We start from the raw sequence: 17672 nt of genomic DNA, 5'->3' as shown, positions 1-17672 counted from the left end.
ATTTAGGTCTGCAGTAACGAGCGGGCTGCCAGCTGTAGTCAGGAAGGCGTTAGAGAATAACCCTGATATTCCTGGTTGCTCGACTGAGCTATGGGAAAAACATTTGGCCCATCACATGAAGCGTTATAGGGCTAAGCAAAAGGAGGACAAACAAATTACGGAGTCTGCACAAGTGCAACTCCTTAAGCTTCAATTGGAAGAGGCTAGGAAAAAGGAAAATGAGGCAAAAATGAATCCCTCAAAGGGTGAGAACCAGATGATTCAGCAGTCACCGCAGCCACCACAAGGGAATAATATGAATTGGCACCTGGCCCCAAATTGGGCACCGGGTCCCACCTATGGGGGCAGGACTGGAGGACCAATGGGGGGATTCCGAGTAAGAGGGAGAGCTCGGGGTGTTCCACGAGTGCAGCCAGCCATATGTTTTGGATGTGGTCAACCAGGACACTGGAAGAGAGAGTGCCCCCTAGCATGGGGTCCTCAGGACACTGGAGGAAGGGGATATGGACCTCCACAATATGAGAATTGGGTCCAGCCCCAGAGATCGTCAGTGCCACCCCCGGTATATCAGGCACCCCATGCGGCTCTAGCTCCGACAAGACAATTACCATTGCTGACGGAGGAGGAGCAATGTTATCCACAGGGACGGGGCCCGAGCACCCAAGAGCAGGCTAGGTTGGCAGACCCCTTCCTGCAGATTAAAGTGATGGACATGGAAGTATCATTTTTAGTAGATACGGGTGCCAGATTTTCAACACTTACTGGCGCTGAGTTTCAATCTAAAAAGTCTTCCTCTAGCGTCCAGTTGATAGGGTCCTCGGGTACACCAGAAAATCTGCCGTTTTCTACACCACTAGTCACTTCTGTGGCAGGACAGACTTTTGCACATCAATATATTCTGTCGGCAATGTGCCCTACTAATCTTTTGGGCAGAGATCTGCTGGTCAGGTGTGGAGCATCGATCCTTTGCGGACCAAGCGGATTAGAGGTCACCTTTCCAAATGGGTATTCAATGAACTATTCATTAACTACACTTTGTTCCAGTTCCCAGATGTTACTGTCAGCCGCTGGAGGATCCACATCTGAGGGACTATGGGCCGACATTTACTGGGGGCTGCTGGAACCAGAGGACCCACAGAAGGGAGGGCTGCTAAAGCTTTATAATCAATGGAAGCCGTGGATTCAGACGTTACACCCGTATACCCCTCCCTCAGACCCCCTCCATGTTACCCTCTTTTATGATAGAGATGGGGATGAAATTTATCAGCATGCCTTTTATGAAGAGGTAGAGGGCATGCAATGGGAGATTAATTTGGTCTACATAGTGGTAGGAAAGGAGGGAGTGGCCGCTACGGTGGCACTGACATCTGAGCAGCTGGAGTGGTATGTGATGGCCGGTGAGCCCATTCTTCATGTCACTCTTGCAATTGGCACTAATCACCAGGCAAAAGATCTGGGACCGATGTGTCAGAACTTGATGTCCTTGAGGGACTGGTCAGACACTTAATTACCGACAGTGCAGTTCTCTCTATCTGGTCAGGCGTACAGGATTTTGTACCCTTCAAATGATCGGGTCCTCCTTGAGCATAGACAGATTGAATGCTTGCATGGTAGAGAAAGGATGGATCATCCCAACTCTGCCCCTATGTTAGATTCTATCCCTGGGGACCTTTGGTCAGTGGGACCAGCAGACGTGGGTTTTTGCCAGCAGGTTGATCCTATAACATTTGAACTTTCAGATTATACTCCCATTTGGCAGACACAGTATCCCCATAAACCCGAGGCTGAGGTGGGTCTGGCAGATACCATTGATGGCCTTATGTATTCAGGGGTGTTGGAACATTCGTGTTCAAGTTGGAATACACCCATCTTACCTGTTCCGAAACAGGACACGGGCAAATATCAGATGGCCCATGACTTAAGGTGCATTAATGGTATTGTGCGAACACCCACAGTTCCAGTACCGAACCCATATACCGCCATGACTGCTTTAACTCCAGACCACAAGTGGTTCTCTTGTATAGATTTAGCGAATACTTTCTTTTGTTTGCCGCTGGCAGAACAGTTTAGAGATGTGTTTTCCTTTACGTATAGAGGTATAAAGATACGTTATACTCGACTCCTGCAGGGCTTTATCTTATCCCCAGGGATTTTCAATCAGATTTTGAAAGAACAGCTGGGGGGGCTAGTACTGCCATGTGGGGTAGTTCTGATCCAGTACGTAGATGATATCTTATTGGTAGCACCTGAGCCTGTCTCCTGTTTGGAGGCCACAAAACTCCTGCTAATGCAGCTGTTCAAGGCAGGTTTTAAAATCTCTCGTTTAAAGTTGCAATGTTGTAGACAAGTGGTCTCCTTTTTAGGAAGAATGGTGTCAGCGAAAGGTACAGGGAAATCCTCTGTGCATCGTACAGCGATACTACATCATCCAAAACCTAGGACAGTTAAGGAAATGCTTTCGTTTTTGGGTTTGATAGGTTATAGTAGGCAGTTTATCCCATCGTATGGTGAGTTGACACAACCACTGTGAACTTTGGTGAATGAGCAGGGGATGAGGAATCTGGGAGCTACACTTGATTGGACTGCACAGGCTGAGATGAGTTTTATTCTACTTAAGTAAGCTCTTACAACCGCTATAGATTTGGCGATTCCAAATTATAGACACCCTTTCATTTTGGATGTTTCTGAAAAAGCACACACGATTGTTGGTGTCCTTTTCCAGAAAAAAGGGGGTGGAGGATGTGTGCTCATGTATGTGAGTATAACACTAGATCCGACTGAAGACAGACACCCACCATGCACGAGACATGCAGCGGGGGTAGCAAATAATCCATCCCATGGATGGATTAAAAGCCGCCTAAGCAGTAGTACGGAGAACTACAGAAGGATTTGAAGAAATTATTACAGGGACAGTGAGAGGAAAGGAGTCAGCACAACTGGCCAAACTACAGGGAATGATAGCAGCATTAGAATGGGCAGAAGGAAAGGAGGTAAATATATATACAGATTCAGCATATGTGGTAGGGACAATACAGGTTGAGCTGAGTCAATGGATTAGAAGTGGGTTTTTAACAGCAGCAAGGACCCCAATTAAACACAAGAAGGATGTTAGGAAATTGGCTGAGACCCTCTTGAAACCAAGGGCCTTAGCAGTTATTAAATGTAAGGGCCATGATAAAACAGATACGATGGTAGCTCGGGGAAATCAGGAAGCGGACACGGCCACAAAAAGGGCAGCAGGGTACGGCCCTCAGTTTATTATGATGCAGGCAGATAGAACGGCACATGACTTATTGCCACCTTGTGAAGTAGGAGTAATAATTCAGGAACAAGCGCAGGCATCACCCCAGGAAATGATGGTATGGAAAGAAAAAGGGGCAACCGAAGATCAAGGACTGTGGAGATCAATGGACGGTAGGCCAATATTACCATCTGGACTCATGAAATCCCTCCTGGAGGAGGCGCATGGGTTAACCCACTGTGGGAAGAAACAGATGATAAGGTATTTGGTACATTGGTGGCACCCCTTCCTGCCGGCGATGGTGGAGAATCATATCAGAGAGTGTAAGGTATGTATAACATATAATGTCAAGGCGACTGTGAAACCTCATGAAGGACAGTTTCCGTTGCCTAAGTTACCAGGGCAGGAAATTGTAATTGATTACACGGACATGATAGAGAGGGCAAGGGGATATCGATACCTCTTAGTAGCAGTTGATGTGTTCACAGGTTGGCCTGAGGCAATCCCTGCCAAAAGAGAAGATGCAAAGACAGTGATTAAGTTCCTAATCAACCAGTACATTCCTATACACGGGTTTCCTAGGAAGATCAGGTCAGATAATGGAAGTCGTTTTAAGAATGAAGATTTACAGGAGGTAGAAGCGATGTTGGAGTTAAAACATGCCTTTGGAACGGTGTATCATCCACAATCCCAAGGAAAAATGGAGAGAATGAACCAAACAATAAAAGGTAAGATCGGGAAAGAACAGGCACGGACCAAATTAAATTGGGTGGATGCGCAGCCCTGGCATTGATGTCAATTAGGAGTTCGGTAAGTTATGTGACAGGATTTACTCCGTATGAACTACAAACGGGGCACCAGTTTCCGGGACCTGGAGCCGGGATTCATACCACAAAGGAAGAGGTAAGTCCAATGAAATGTAAGCTTTATTATGATAAACTAACGGCTCTGGTATCAGCTTTTTCACAACAGGTTACAAGTACCAAACGGAAAGGTGAAACCCCAATACCATCAGTCGCGGAGTGGGTTCTGCTAAAGGTCATCAAGAGAAAGTCGTCGGAGCCCAGTTGGACAGGACCCTACAGAGTGGTGGAAAGAACGTCCCACGCGGTTCGACTACTGGGAAAAGGACAGACGTGGTTTCATTGGAGTCAGTGTACATCAACGGACCCACCTACACGGACACTGGAACAGATTCGAACAGAGGTGACTGATAACCTATGAAGCAACTACGGACTAAGAACTTTTTGAACGGGTCCCTTTAAAGAGACTATTGGATTATGGTGACTGTATTTCAGGATTTTCAATATCTATATTGAAGTCAACAGAATTTAGGGGGCTGTGATGGACACTATATGGGGACTATGGGTGATGTTGTTCCTAGCCCTTGAAGCGTCTGGAGAAGGAAACAACTGTACAAAGTGTTTGCGGTCAGCCTGGGAGGCCCATAACGAACCGAAACAGTACTTTGCGGATTGGACTGACTTTCCTGAACACTGTGTTGGGGCCCCCATTGGACTGAAGTGTGTTCATAATGGCCAAGTGTATGAAGTTAAGTTTAATAAGGGGTCGTGGATGCCAGTCTTTGCCAAAACTCCTGAGGTCCCATAAGTTAACTGGTGGTTGGTCTCATTTTCATGAGACCAAAAGGGGGACTGTTGGAATATAGGGGTTAATTAATCATAGAAAATATGTAGAATATATGCTTATGTACTATTCAGTTTGTATACATGAATCCAGTACTATGTAACAATTTAATTTTTACCTCATGGTGAAGGGAAAGAGTAATGTAAGTAAGGGGCAGCCACAGTATGTAGCAAAGTTGACTGATTACAGTAGGTTTAGAATTGCCTGCTCCCCAAATACAAAAGAGAGGATATGTATGAAACAATTTAGTAGGAATGTTAAGATAGAAGGAGGTGTTGATTAGCACAGGAGCCGATGGCCAGACAAGAACAAAGAGAATCCTGACAGAGACTGTCAGAAACAAAGAGAATGGAAACTAACTCAGTAAGAAGGCTAAGACAGAGGTATTGAGTAGAACAGAAGAATATGGCCAGATGAGAACAAAGAAATAATTAGAAATATCTGGGATATGAATTGATTTCTGATCAAAACAACAAGATATTCTGGCCTTGAGGATTAAGATGAGAGCTCTACACCCCAGATATCTGCAGAGCAGGAAATTACTTGTGATAAATCTTATGCAAGAAATCTAGCAAAGAAAGCCAACTTTTGTTCTGTATGATAATGAAATCTAGCAAAGGAAGCCAACTTTTGTTCTGTATGATAAGGTTGAGCTATATAAACTGTAGAGACTGGACAGTAGAGGTCAGTCTTGGGGAATAGCTCACTGAGCAGGTGACCTATGAACTAACGACTGAACCTGAGCTCTGTTAAGCTTTATTCTTGTGCTGTGTAATAAACTGATTGTTGAACCGAATACCTTCTCCTATCACTTCATTCAACAAGCACGCTGGACTCAGACGACACATAGACTAAATTAAGGGTAGGGTAAAGCCAGAGTCCGACAGTATGCACACATGTGCGTGTTTGAGTGCGCTCATGTGCGTGTTATTGTGTGTTGTATATATATGCAAATGCAAGTGTGTGTGCATGCACATGTGTATGCGTGTGCACGTGTGAATGTATGTGCGCACCACTTGTCTCATTCTGGGTGTTTCGGGGGGGGCAGCAGCCAAAATTAAGGCCCTTTGCCCCCACACAACTGTGTTGCTTGTCTCCCCGTCAGAACTCCCCATGGGATCTTGCTGTACCCTGGAAGACGCAGGCTCCCATGAGAATGGCACGGCAGCATTCCACGAAAGGGTTAATGGTGGAAAGGAGGAGAGGTGGACTTGGCTCAGATCCCTCCCTGGGTGCCTGGAACTGATTTAGCTGCTGGCCTGAACCACTGCAGGACTTGGCAGGAGGGGGAGGGGGGAGGGGAGCGGAGCTGGAGTTATCTTCAAATCTCTCCATTCTCCCCCTCGCTCCACCAGTCTACTTTCTCTGCTCTCTCCTCGTCTCTCTTTTTTCACATTCTTCTCCCCCACTCTCAGCTCTCCCCCCAACTCCTCTTGTCTTCCCCACACCCCACTACTCACTCTCTGTCCCACCACTCCTCTCCTGCTTGCTCTTTCCCCCCCACTGTTCTCTCCCCCCACTGTTCTCTCTCCCTCCACTCCTCTTTCCCCCCATTCCTCTCCCCAACTCTCCCTCCCCCCACTGCTCTCTCTCTCTCTCTCTCTCTCTCTCTCTGTTCCCCCACTCCTCTCTCTACCCCCTGCTCTCCCCCCCCACTGGTCTCTCTCCCTCCACTCCTCTGTTCCCCCACTCCTCTCTCCAATGCCCCCTCTCCCTCCCTCCCCCACTCCCCTTCTTCTTTCTCTCTCCCCACTTTCTTTCTTCCCCACTCTTACACCACCCTCTCTCTTTTTCCTCCACTCTCTCTCCTATCTTTCCTCCACTCTCTCTGTCTCCCCCTCCCTTTCTCTTTCTCCACACCCCCCACATGAACATTCTAGGAGTTGAGAACGAGATGTGGGCTGGAGATGATGTATTCCCGCAGACAGGTCCCAAGGCTTCACAGTGGAGCCTAGGCACACTCCAACCACATGGCATGAACACTGACCTCACTGCTTCCCATTAAACCTGCTCGCCTTCCCCTTCCCCCATTTCCTGCCTTTCCAGTTCTTTCACCTACATTCAGTGCTGCTGTCCACTCCCTCCCTTCCTTCTCCACCTATCATCTCCTGCCCTACCCCCCACCCCCTACCTGTGGTGCACTGTTAGCCAGAATCAGACACACACAAAGATTGCACAATAGGATTTAATCCACAAAGACTTCCACAGAGCCAGACTGGCTGCGGCTGCAGCAACTCTTTGAGTTAGGCTTTGGGAGGCTGGCGCAGGGTGATTGACAGCCGGCCAGGTGTTGTCCTGTCCCCTTACACTCTTTGAGGTACAGAGATTGCCCCATGCAGTAGGCCGATGGAGCACCACCACATTCACCCCTTCTTTAAAATTGACCCGAGGGGGGACGGGGGGCAGTAACAAGGAATCGCACCCACTATATACATACAATATTTACAGGTTAAGACAATTCGGTGGCTGCCGGGGTCTCTGTGACCGTTGTAGGACTGGCTCCTGGTCACTGGTCAGAGGAGAAGTGGGGGTGGCTGGCAGCAGGGGTCTGTGTGACTGGTGTGATGGCATGGAGGGATGGCCAGGGAGGCTGGGGTCGACGTATGCGGGTCGTATTGGATGGGTAGGAGGGGCGAGTTCGTCTCCTAAGGATGAAGTGGGCCCCTGGTGGTCAAGGAGACCCTGCTGCCTGGGGACGGGGATGTATGCCCGGTCAGCGTCGTCCTGGATTGGAGGGTGGCGTGGTGCGGTGAGTGCTCCTGCTGGTGCCAGGTCCCTGGTTGAGACAGTGTCCTCCCTGCCACTGCCGAACCTAACGTAGGTGTAGTTATGGTTTGCATGAAGGAGGAAAACCTGCTCCACCAGGGCTTCGGCCTTGTGTGTCTTTTCATGCTTATGCAGAAGCACCGGTCCTGGGGACGTGAGGCATGCTGGGAGTGACATTCCAGTCATCGACCTACTGGGGATCTGGGCCGATGACTCCATGGGCCACGATGTACCCCAGGATGGTGAGGCAGGTGGTGCTGAACACACACTTCTCCTTGTAAGTGAGGTTCCGCTCCGCAGCCGTCTGGAGGAATTTTTTCAGGTCAGCATCGTGGTCCTGCTGGTCACGGCCGCAGATAGTGACGTTATCCAGATATGGGCACGTCACCTTTAGCTTGTGCCGGTCTACCATGCGATCTTTCTCCCACTGGAAGATGGAGACCCCGTTCATGACCCCAAAAGGAATCCGGCGGGACTGGTACAGCCGCCCATCCGCCTCAAAGGCAATGTAAGGCTTGTCCTTCGGGTGGATAAGGATTTGGTGATAGCCGATTCAGGTCAATCATGGAGAAAACCCGGTAGCGGGCTATCTCATTGACCATGTCAGTGATCCTCAGCAGGGCGTAGGCATCCAGCTGGGTGTACCGATTAATGGTTTGGCTGTAATCCATGACCATCCTTGGCTTACTTCCCCCTTTGACCACCAGGACTTGGGGTCTCCAACAGCTGTTTACTGGGCTCTATAACGCCTTCTGCCAGGAGTCGCCGCACCTCCGCCTTGATGAAGTCCCTGTCTGCAGCACAATAGTGCCTACTTCTGGCAGCGATCGGCTTGCAGCCTAGCGCAAGATGTGGGAAGAGCGCTGGTGGGGTGATGCACAGTGTGGAGAGGCCGCAGGTTGGCCATGGCTGGAAGGTCGGCGTGCTGTGCAATGTGAGTGGAGGTTGGGGCCCCCCAAAGGCAAGGGTGACACTTAGCAGTTGGCACTGGAACTCTAGGCCCAAGAGGAGTGGTGCGCAGAGTTTGGGCATGACCAGGAGCCTGAATCCTGTGTAAGTCTCCCCACCCACCCTCATATCGACCAAGCAGCACTGAGGGTACCAACAATCTTATCCTTGGCTGCGAGGGCGATCGAGCAGGTGTTGGGGTGGACCTTTAACCTTAGAGAGTGGGACACGCTGGGGTGAATGAAGCTCGCGGTGCTGCCACTGTCGAACAGGCACTTTGTTACCTGCCCGTTGACTCACACGTCCATCATCGAGCACCCAATATTGTGAGGGATGTCCCTGGTCAGCGTGGTGGCGGCCAAGACCATCTCAGAGTTGGAGTGGTCGCTATCTGGAGGGATGGGGAGCGTCGATAGGATGGCTTGGTTATCGCCCGTGTTGACCACGTCAACCAGTCGTGAGGTGCAGCGTGCAGTAGCTGATGGCCTCCGGAGGCGTGGGGAGCTTCGGTAGGACAGCCTGCTCATCGCCCGTGTTGACCACATTGCCGTCGGTCGCTGGGTGCGGCAATTGATGGCACCTGGAGGCGTAGGAAGTGTTGGTAGGGTGGCCTGGTCTTCGCCCGTGTTGACCACGTCATTCTCAATGTTGTTGGGGCTCTCCGTGTCATGCGCTGCCTGGCCCAAGATGGCGGCAGCCACATTGGGGGGCGCTGGATGGCTGACCTCCTTCCCCAGCCATTTCCGCTGAGCCGGGGGAAGTGACATCATAATGGCTGGTGGCAGTGACGTCACACCAAAAGCCCAAGGTGATATCGCTGTAGTTCTCAGAGAGCAGCGCCAGCGAGAGCAGATGGTGCAGATGTGATGGTTGCTGATGGGGCCAGATTTTGCGTGGTCGAAGTCGGGGAAGGGGGAAGTCGTCGCAGGGACAATGGCGCTGCCCGGCACGTGAACGTGGGGGGGGTCCGCGGGGGAGGTCATAGAGGGCTGCTGAGCTGCCGGCAGGTTTAGAGAGGCACACTTTTGCAAAGTCACCTTTCTTGCTGCATCGGGAACAGTACTGGGTCCTAGCTGGGCAGTTTTGGCGTGATCGTCGATCTGTCTCATACCAGGACCTACAGTATTTGCAGGAGCGCCGGGCGCCTATTGTAGTGATGTTCTCCTCCCCACCTCGCCCTGAGGCTGCAGCTGCAGTGTGAGAGGGCCATGAGGGAGCCTGGGGGAACCTGGAATCGAAGGCTTCGATGTGCAGGGCTGCTACTTCTAGGGTTTGGACCACTTCCACAGTCCTGGTTAGGGCATAGATGTTGTCTTCCAGCAGCTTCTGCCGACAGCCCTTGGACGAAGGCGTCCTGGATCAGCCTCTCGACCTCCTCTATATATACCCCGGGTTCAGCCAGACACGGTCGGGCCAACTTTCGCAAGTGTCCCAGGTAAGACTCAGCCATCTCCCCGGGTTCCTGGGCTCGGGTATTGAGGAGGTAACTTGCACAGACCACATTCATGGGGGGCTTGTACAAGTTCTCGAGAGTGTCCATTACGCTCTTGTACATGGAACAGCCTTTGGTTACCTGGAAGGCGCTGGGACCCAGCTTTGACCGGAGTAGGACCAATCTCTTCCGATTGTCGTCCAGAATGTCACCCTCGTGTGGCTCGACCGCATACTGCCAGATCTTGAAGCGTGTCTGGCTTCTGTCGGACTCTGGCTTTACCTTACTCTTAATTTAGTCTATGTGTGGTCTGAGTCCAGCGTGTTCTTTGAATGAAGTGATAGGAGAAGGTATTCGGTTCAACAGTCAATTTATTACACAGCACAAGAATAAAACTTAACAGAGCTTTGGGTCAATCGTTAGTTCATAGGTCACCTGCACAGTGAGCTACTCCCCAAGACTGACCCCTATTGTCCAGTTGGCTCAGTTTATATAGATCAACCTTATCATACAGAACAAAAGTTGGGTTCCTTTGCTAGATTTCATTATCATACAGAACAAAAGTTGTCTCCCTTTGCTAGATCTTTTTGCATAAGGGTTATCACAAGTCATCTCCTGTTTTGCAGATATCTGGGGTGTAGCACTCCCATCTTAATCCTCCAGGCCAGACTATTCTGTTGATTGGATCAGAAATTAATTCATCCCCAGATATTTCTAATCACCATTCTGTTCCTGTCTGGCCAATTTCTGCTGTTCTCTTTAACACCTCCTCATGCCTTAATCTTCCTCCTAGACTGGTTTTTCATTCCCTTTGTTTCTTGCAGGCCATTCTTTGTTCTGGTCTGGCCTGTGTCTCCTGTGCTACTCACCACCTCCTTCAGTTTGAGCATTCCTCCTAAATCGTTTTATGCATTTCCTCTCCCTGTATTTGGGAGCAGACCATTTTGCTCAGCCAACTTTGCTCCATGCTGAGATTGCCACTTCATCACATTCCTCTTTTCCCCTGACCCATGCAGTAAATATAAACTTATTAATTAATCATTTCTTTCATAATGTTTTAACCCCTAGATTCCAACACTTCTGGGTGGAGTGGGTCAACCTCGAGGCTCCCTGCACATAGGAGTTTTACCATAGCCATCGTGGGAAAATTTTGTGGATTAAATTGTGGTGCACTGTTAGCCAGAATCAGACACACACAAAGATAAAGACTGTACAAAGACTTCCACAGAGTCAGGCTGGCAGTAGCTTCAGCAACTCTGAATGAGGCCTCAGGAGGCCGGCGCAGGCTTATATCGAGGGTGATTGATAACCGACCAGGTGGGGCTTGATCCATTCAGGCCGACTGATTGACAACCGGCTAGGTGTTGTCCTGTCCCCTTACACTCCTGCAAATACAGAGGTTGTCCCCTGCAGTAGGCTGGTGGAGTACCACCACACCCCCAATTCCCCCTCTTTTATTTGCCAAGCATTCCCTCATACTTTGATAACGGGCTCAAGCCCAAAAGGTCATTTCTGTATCTATGCCTTTGCTATACTGTTAGACCTGCTCAGTCTCTCCAGCACTGTGTGTCTTCAACAACCGTGTCCACAGAATTCTGAGTTTTACTGCCCAGGTGAATAGAATCCTGAAGAATATTGGCTGCCTTCCTGATACAGCGAGAGCTAAATAAATCCTCCAAAGGGGGGACGAGGAAAACCCCTTCGTGTTCCCTTTAAAACAGTTCACCTTTTGCCCTTAATCCATGTCCTCTGGTTCTTCCCAAATCTCAGAGGAAAAAGCCTGCCTGCATTTATTCTATCTACACCCTTCATAACTTTCCAGACCTCCATCAAATCTCCCCTTATTCTCTGACTTGCTCAAGACTTGGCAATAATCTTCTCAGCACTCTTTCAATCTGATTGGTGCCTTTCCAGTAGTGAAGTGACCAAAACCCCACACTATACTCCAAACTCGCCCATGACATCCCAACTCCTGGATGAAGGCCAATGTGCCAAAGTCCACTTTACAACCCCAGCTGCAATGCCATGTTCAGGAAACTATGTCCACACTCTATTCTACTGCACTCTTCAGTGCCCTACCATTGACTGCCTCTGTCCCACCTTTGTTTGTCCAACCAATGTGCAACACCTCACACTTGTCAGCATTGAACTCCACCTGCCAATTTTCAGCCCATCTTTCCAGCTGGTCCAGGTTCCGTGCAAGCTTCAAAAGATTTCCTTGCTGTCAACAATGACTCCGATCTTTGTGACTCCGATCTTTGTGTCATCTGGACCAGCTTCCAACATCGGGCGCGGGACAGTGGTCAGAGCTGGAGAGCTCTTGGGGCAGCAAGAGCATCTGTGGCTCCAGTCTGGATAATGGTGCCTTGCCGGAAAGTGTCCTGAGCTGGAGGCTGGTGGTGGGTGGGGGTCACTGAATGTAATGCACTGCGACATTTATCTAGCTTCCACCAGGTCCCAGCACAGTGCGTACAGCGGATGGGTGGAGGGGCTGATGAGGGTTGGAAGTGAGTGGGGGTGGGTCCAGCAGGTGGGTCCAGTCTACACTGGACCTAGACCTGAATGAGAAGGAAGGCTCCCGGTGAATTGGACTCAGGGAAGTGGGCCGGCGTGCAACAGATGGGGACGAGGAGGGAGCGCAGGCGCAGAGAAAGCCAATCATTGTCAGAATGCAGAGCAGCTCTTCAGTGGACCCTGGCATCCTTGAGGCTGGCTGTGAGGTTGGGATGACATCACGCAGTGTCACTGTGAAGCTGGGGTGATGTCACATCAAGTCTGGGTGACATCACAATGATGCAGGGGGTCACTTCAGGCCGAGGCTCGAGTGAGGTCACAAGGGTGAGGATGTAGTGAGGCAGCAGTGATGTCACATCGAGGAAGGGATGATGTCAGCCAACTGCCTGCCAATCGTTTGGTGTTACGTCCGAGCCTGTACGTCATGAGAGTGGGAGCACGCAGTAACTGAGGGGCCGAGTTCCGGGAACAGTGAACTCCCCAAGGGAGTGTGTCGTAGATAGTTAAAATGGGATTTTAATTTGGAAATGTAAATGATATGCAACAGATGGGCAGTAATGACTTACTATTTGCGAATTTCTAACGCAGTAGAGAGTGTGTTTAGATCTATTTACATTTTGTCATTGTTTCTTGTTGAATAAACTTTGGTTAAAATCTCCATTAGCAAGGGATGATGCCAGAGTGATGTCACTATGAGGGAGGGATGATGTTTCAATGTGGCTGATTTGATGTCACAAGGAGGGAGTGGTGATGTCGCAGCGAGGCCAGAATGATGTCGCAGTAAGAGCGGAGAGATGTCAAGGAGCTGAGTGGTGTCACAACAAGGCTGGAGTGATATCATCATAATCGTTGGATAACATCAAGTTGCAGCCAGAGTAATGTCATGGGGAACCTGGGGTGATGTCATCAGTGGCCCTCGGATTATGTCATGCTGCGGCTGGAGGGCGCTCACAGGGAGGCTGGGTAGATGTCACAGTGGCCGTCAGAGTGATACCATGGTGACCCCGGGAAGATGCCACGGTGACCCAGGTGAGATGTAGCAGCTGAGGCAATGCTAGACACAGAAGAACACCCCCACTGTGAGGGGCAGGAAGTGGAGGCGGCTCAAGCTGCAGGGGAAGTTCATGCTGGCGTCGATGAGAGCATCGGCCATGATTGCAGGGAACTAACCACAGGAGCAGAGACATAAACAGAGCACGGCCACACACACAGTGCGTGGCTGCACCTCCAGCTCTGCTGTGGGTCTCCATGTCTCTTCCTCCCTGACGGAATCAGCCAACTGTGTCCTCAGCACCAGCCACAGGCACCAAGCAGGCTGACGGGAGAGAGTATTAATAAATATCAGCAGTAGAGTGAGTCACAGGCTGTCCCAATCATCAAAACAACCCAGCAAAGTCATCGTCATGTGAAGATCAGGAGACTTGGCAAAATAAAGCAGGATGCAGTGATGGGGAGAGAATCATGGACACCATAGACTCGGGGTCTGAGGATGTCCATACCCAGGGTGACTGTCTGTACCATCTGTACCCGGGGTGACTGTCTGCACTATCCATACCCGGGATGACTGTCTGCACTGTCCATACCCAGGGTGACTGTCTACATCGTCTGTACCCGGGTGACTGTCTGCACCGTCCATACCCAGTGTGACTGTCTACATTATCCATACCTGGGGTGACTGTCTGCACTGCCCATACCCGGGATGACTGTCTACATCGTCTGTACCTGGGGTGACTGTCTACATCATCCATACCCTGGGTGACTGTCTGCACTGTCCATACCTGGTGTGACTATCTGCACTGTCCATACCCGGGGTGACTGTCTGCACCATCCATACCCAGGGTGACTGTGTACACCATCCGTATCCGGAGTGACTGTCTGCACCGTCCGTACATGGGGTGAATATCTACACAGTCCGTACCCAGGGTGACTGTCTACACTGTTCATACCCAGTGTGACTATCTATCTGGTGTGTGTCTACACCATTCGTACCTGGGGTGACTCTATACCATCTGTACCTGGGGTGACTGTCTACACTGTCCATTTCCGGGGTGACTCTACACCATCCATACCTGGGGTGATTGTCTACACTGTCCATTCCCGGGGTGACTCTACACCGTCTGTACCCGGGGTGACTGTCTACACTGTCCATTGCTGGGGTGACTCTACACTGTCCAGACCCAGGGTGACTGTCTACACCGTCCGTACATGGGGTGGATGTCTACACAATCCGTATCCGGGGTGACTTTCTACACCATCTGTACCTGGTGTGTGTCTACACCATTCGTATCTGGGGTGAATATCTACACAGTCCGTACCCGGGGTGATTCTACCCCGTCTGTACCTGGTTTGACAGTTAAATCAAGTGAAGAAATCTTATCTCAGTGGTCTCCTCTTACAATGTCATTAATCGGATAAATTAATAATTAAGATAAATATTTTAACTAAATATTTATATATTTTTCAAGCTATTTCAATTTTTGTCCATAAATCTTTTTTTACTTTATTCTGTTATATCATCATATATTTGGAAAAATAAATGTATTCGTTCAAATAAAGTTTATCTCCAAAATCTCAAAAAAGAATAGAGGTTTGGCTTGACCTAAAATTAGATTCTATTATTGGGCTGTTAAAATTTGTTACATGATATTTTGGTTACATTATGATAAAACCCAGTTTTGGTTAATTTGGAGTTTAACTTGACTCAGAAATGTTCTATTGTTTCAATATTTGGAGTGTTTTTGCCTTTTCCTTTTGGTAAAAAGATTGATGATCTAGTGGTCAAACACACGATTAGGATTTGCTTCCAGTTCAGAAAACATTTTGGACTCCAAAGATTTTTTTTTTGTCCTATTCTATCAAATTTTCCTTTTTCAATCTCTTTTGATGGACTCTGTCTTTTATGAATGGTTCAGATTCGGTATTAAATGTTTTTATGATTTTTTTATTGATAATAATCTTTTACATTTGAGTAACTCTCTAAATTTAATTTACCAAATTCTCTTTTTTTTTAGCTACAGGTATTTGCAGATTATGGACTTTCTTCATTCCCAACCACCAAACCTTTATCAAGCACCTGTTATGAATTTGATAGAAGCAAGTTACAATCTACACCCATCTCAGAAAAGGTTAATATCTTTTAATATAAAGCTTTGCTGAAATCAAGGCAAGCTTCATTGAATAAAATCAAAAAGACATGGGAACAGGATCCCCATATTTCAATTCCTGGAGATTCTTGGAACCCTATTTTTAAATTGTGTAACACATCATTTCTATATGCCCGTCACTCATTTTACTACAATTTAAAGTTGTGCATAGAGGTTACGACAAAAGTTAAATTAGATCATACATCCTAATATTAGTGTTTATTCTGACACGTAAGAATGGGGACGGTTCACTAATTCATATGTTCTGGTCTTGTCTGACCTGAGTCAGAGGTTTGCGAAGAGTTTTTCTGTGCTTTAGCAATAGTTATTAATATAATCTCAACACCAGATCCATTAATAGCCTTGTTTGGGACGGGTGAACAAGTGGTAAAATTGTCTTCATCTCAATGTCTTATACAAGCCTTCGCTTCTCTTGTTGTAACACAAGTAATTTTGATCAAATGGAAAGATGCTGTCCCGCCACTCATAATCATGATATGATGTCATATTTAACTTTGGAGAAAAGATGATCAACAAGTGTTTTAAATTTAAATTTTTCTAATCTTTGGGTGTTTTTTGAATTTTTTTCAGAACCTTTAATGGGAATAATAATGAAGTAATTAATGATTCTCGTGGATTTGCGTTTCTTCTTATTTTTACTTTATATTAGCCTTGCAATGTTGGAATGACTTGGGGTTTGGATTACAAAAATATTTTTCTTATTTTTCTTTTTTTCTTTTCTACATTATCTTTGAATTACTAGTGTTGCACAATGAAAAATCTTTTCTGTTAAAGTGAGTTTCTTACTTTGCTACAGTTGTATCATTGTTATGTATCAATCTTTTTAATTGTTCGTACTCTTACACAAAAAATCTAATAAAAATATTGAAAGATAGTCTACACCATCAGTGACGAGTGTGACAATGAGTACACAATCACTTCCAGTGTAAGAGTCTGTACACAATCAATTAATGGTGTAACAGTATGTACATTGACTGTCCCTGGTGTAATATTGTGTACACAATAACTTCCCAGTGTTAACAGTGTGTACACCATAGGTGTCCGGTGTGACAGTGTGTAAACCGATGGTCCCTGGTGTAACAATACATACACCGTCTGTCCCCAGTGTAACAGTATGTACACCGTCAGTCCCCGGTGTGACAGAGTGTACAACATCAGACCCCGGTGTAACAGTATGTATACTGTCAGTCCCTGGTGTGAGTGTGTACACTGTCAGTCCTGGTGTAACAGTGGGTACACCGTCAGTCCCCAGTATAACAGTATGTACACCATAAGTCCCTGGTGAAACAGTATGTTTGGGCTATAGTGTGTGATCACCCACTGGCAGATGGACTTCCCTGTATTTCCCTCATCTGCCTGTGCTCTTGATCCTGCTGCTTTTGCCGATGACCCGTCTGAACCAGACGATTGTGCCAGATGTATGGATCTGTGGATGGCTGTAAACTGTGCAATCCAGCACCCTCCTGCTCCCCTTGGTGTGACTTCTCTGTGGGTGGGCTGGAGAGTGTTTGCCATGGGAGGACTCTCTTCCCCTCCTTCCTCCTCCATTCCATTCCCCTCACCCCTCCTCTCTTTCCCCTCCCCTCCACTCCTCCCTCACACCTCCTCTCCCCCTCCCCACTCCATAGCCCCACTCTCCCCTGTATGGGACAGTCCGATCTGCTGAGCTCCCTCCCTAAATTGATCAACAATTTTTCAGCTCAGTGTTTACAATAGCAGTCATTTCCATCCCGGGCCAGCATGCAGTCCAAACCTTGTGAAACCCTCTGCTCCCGCAGATTTCGTGGGGAGACCCCACTCCTTCTCCATGTCATTGCAGGAATCGGTCTCTTATCCCATCAGGAGCACCATCCCAGTTTCCCTATCCTTCTGAGTCCCATTCTCCTCACGCCAAACGGAGTCCCGGTTTCTTCCATCAAAGTCGCAGTTCCCCTATCGTCCCGGAAACACAAGTAAGGGC

General features: G+C 48.3%; 1 long non-coding RNA gene across 1 annotated transcript; it reads left to right on the top strand.

The window, feature by feature from the left end:
- The first annotated feature begins 13321 nt into the window (after positions 1-13321).
- On the top strand, positions 13322-16530 carry LOC138762897 (uncharacterized). The gene is made up of 3 exons (XR_011357229.1): positions 13322-13577; positions 15560-15673; positions 16283-16530. It is a non-coding gene; the product is annotated as an uncharacterized lncRNA (long non-coding RNA).
- The last annotated feature ends 1142 nt before the right edge of the window (positions 16531-17672 follow it).

Source organism: Narcine bancroftii, chromosome 5 (genome assembly GCF_036971445.1).
Source record: "Narcine bancroftii isolate sNarBan1 chromosome 5, sNarBan1.hap1, whole genome shotgun sequence".
NCBI classification, from domain to species: Eukaryota; Metazoa; Chordata; class Chondrichthyes; order Torpediniformes; family Narcinidae; genus Narcine; species Narcine bancroftii.
This window is presented reverse-complemented; position numbering and strand designations above follow the sequence as displayed.